This window comes from Talpa occidentalis, unplaced genomic scaffold (genome assembly GCF_014898055.3).
Source record: "Talpa occidentalis isolate TD23 unplaced genomic scaffold, MPIMG_talOcc4v2.1 talOcc4.2, whole genome shotgun sequence".
In the NCBI taxonomy this organism is placed as follows: Eukaryota; Metazoa; Chordata; class Mammalia; order Eulipotyphla; family Talpidae; genus Talpa; species Talpa occidentalis.
In genome coordinates, this window is record NW_023602073.1 from 29,614,312 (window position 1) to 29,617,115 (window position 2,804).

General features: G+C 60.8%; 1 pseudogene; it reads right to left on the bottom strand.

Moving 5' to 3' along the window:
* Positions 1-298: 298 nt before the first annotated feature.
* LOC119251123 (class I histocompatibility antigen, Gogo-C*0203 alpha chain-like) lies at positions 299-2,523 on the bottom strand (annotated as a pseudogene).
* Positions 2,524-2,804: the final 281 nt, after the last annotated feature.

The following is a 2,804-nucleotide window of genomic DNA, read 5'->3' on the forward strand; positions in this document are numbered from 1 at the left end:
GGGTCAAAAGGACCCGGTAAAGGGCTGTTTTTCATAGATGGCCTCCCCTACTGCTCAGCAGAGATGCGATTTCTTAAGTGTTCCTGATGGAAAGTAGGGCCCTCTGGGCAACTGTCTCTCCAGTGAGAAGATGACACCCAGGGGTGCTCCTCCCTAGGAGGCTGCTCTGACCAGCCTTCCATCCTCCCCGCGGGTGCCGGCCTGAGGGAGGTTGGGAGACCTCGCGGCCCCTTTCCCGGGCGCTGAGGCTTCTCCCAGCACTGCAGGGGTCCGGGCAGCCCCGCCAGGTGCTTCCCCTTCAGGTAGTTCTTCCGCAGCTCCGGGGAGCACCCGCCCTCCAGCGCCGGGTGATCTAAGCTGCCGTGTCCGCCGCGGTCCAGGAGCGCAGGTCCCGGTTCAAGGCCAGGTAATCGGCGCCGTCATAGGCGGACTGACTGTACCCGCGGAGGAGGCGCCCGTCGGGCCCCACGTCGCAGCCGTACATCCCCTGGAGGGTGTGAGAGCCTGTCCCCGCCCCGTCACCCCGCGGTCACCCCCCCCCCCACCCCCCGGAATAAACCGAAACCGACGCGGGAACCTCGCGGGGAACGTCCCGGGTCGAGGGTCCGGCGGGTCCCCCTGCCTCGGGGGACGCTCGGGCCGGGGTCTGGGTTCCCGCCCGCCCGCGGGGTGGGGTCGTGAGCGCCCCGGGCCCGCCCGGCTCACCGGCCGCGCTCTGGTTGTAGTAGCCGCGCAGGTTGTGCAGGTTCTCTAGGTACCGGGGTATCCAGCCCTTGAGCTTCTGCGTCTCCCCCTCCCAGTACCCGGCCCCTCCTGCCCCGCCCAGGGCGCCCGCGGTTCCGCACTCTGGCCCGGGGAGTCGCTGTCGAACCGCACGAACTGCGTGTCGTCCACGTAGCCCACGGCGATGTACCGGGGCTCCCCGGGGCCGGGCCATCGCGGTATAGAAAAGCCTCAGGGAGTGGGAGCCTGGGGCGTGAGGGGAGACCCGGCTGACCCTCCTCCTGCGGGTCCTGGGGAGACGGGGCGGGAGGGGGGGCAAGGGGGCTCCTGAGATTGAAATTGGGCGGCGGGACGAGAGGGGCCGAGACTTGGGGGGCAAGAGGAGGCGGAGGGTGGCGGGACCGAAGGGGCCAGGGCAGGGCGGGGTCTAGGAGGACAACCCGGCGGGCTGTGGGTGAGACCAGCCTTTCCCGGGCTTGTGCGCCCGCGCCGGGCGTCTTCTTGCCGCTCCCGCCTCAAAGGCCTTTTCCCTCCAGAGTCCCGCTCACCCGCTCACGCCTCAGGTCCAGGGCCGCAGGTGCAGCAGGGGTGTGGGGTCTTTTAGTCTGTGAGGAGTCGTCCAGGTCGGTGGGTGGAGACTGTGTCGGAGCCGCAGGTGATGCCCACTGGCTTCTCTGGAAACCTCCGGGCAGTGGGGAGTGTGAAGTGGGGGTGAGTCAGGAGCATCCAGGTTGGAGAGAGGAGAGAAACTGTGGCGAGGAATCTTTCCTGGCTGGAGACACCGATCTGACCCGGGGGCCAAAACCCCGAGAGCCACACCCTGGGAGCTGTTCCGCTTCTCTCCCGGGGGTGGGCGCTCACTGCTGTATTGCAAATTCTGATACTTTTAAGAAAATGGTTTCTCTCCTACATGGCATTTGTAGCTATTTTAGTGGTTAGTTTTGTGTGTACATCTAGTCCATCTTTTTCAGATGGGAATTTAAAAAAAAAATTTTTTTGGTTGGAACAGAATCAACGTGTGGCGGAGAAATGCTACCAGTAAGTTCTCCCATAAAAACAATTAACAGGGAGGAAAAGCGGCAGGTGCCTGTGAGAACCGGGACAGGTAAGATAAACTGGAGACGCTGGCAAACTGCCAGAAGAGTAAAGTTGCAATAAAAGAGAAGAGAGGAAAGCAGCAGAACCCTGCACCCTCCCCCACCCACAAAACCTGCTCACTCAGATCTACAGAGAGGAGGAAAAAACAAAACAAGAACAAACTAGACATCAAGCGGGACAGTGAGTGGAAAGGAACTACTGCAGGCAGCACCTCACCCCCCCCCCCAACAGGAAATGCGGAGAACTGGGCGGGAATGGGGAATTGCGGTGGAGGTGAGCAAATGGCACCAGGGAATAACAAATTGGCGCCATTAGAGGAAGAAAAGGACTCAGCGCAGAGACCTGCAAAGACCCAAGGCCAGCGGGTAAGCTTGTGTGGAAAAGCACATGGGTACTTGAAAAGCATACATGGATCGCAGCTGCCCAGATGCACGTGCCTACCACCTAAGGTTGTGGGGAGACACAAGGGAGCCTTCACTGAGGTGAATGTCCCTCACTGGGTAATCAAAAACCAGGCGCCCAGGCACAGGAGCAGGGTGCAAAAGTTACCATCTCTGCAGACACTGAAATGGGCTACAGCCGGTGTCCCGGATCTGAGGGCTTCGGAACTGAGACCCGGGGCCCGAAATTCAGGGTGTGGGAGCCCCAGGACTGTGGGGCACAGGGTAGAGACAGCACCCTCACACTGTTGAAGTGATTCATGCCACCCCCTTTCTATTCCCCGGAAACTCTGCAAAAAGCACAGCTCTGGAAGGATACTAGGAGAGATCTATGGCGCCACCTAGTGATCATAACAAAATCACCAACTCCCTGATATTTGGAAGCCGGGGTTCCAAAACCACCCTCAGGCTCTGAGAGGGGGTGGGCCACGCGCAAACGGGGGATGAGAAGAAAAATAAGGCGTGGAGCAAAACCCCACTCTGGAATGAGGTGGGCAAGAGATGTGGGGCATGGGACCCACCATAATAGTGGGCACTGCACAG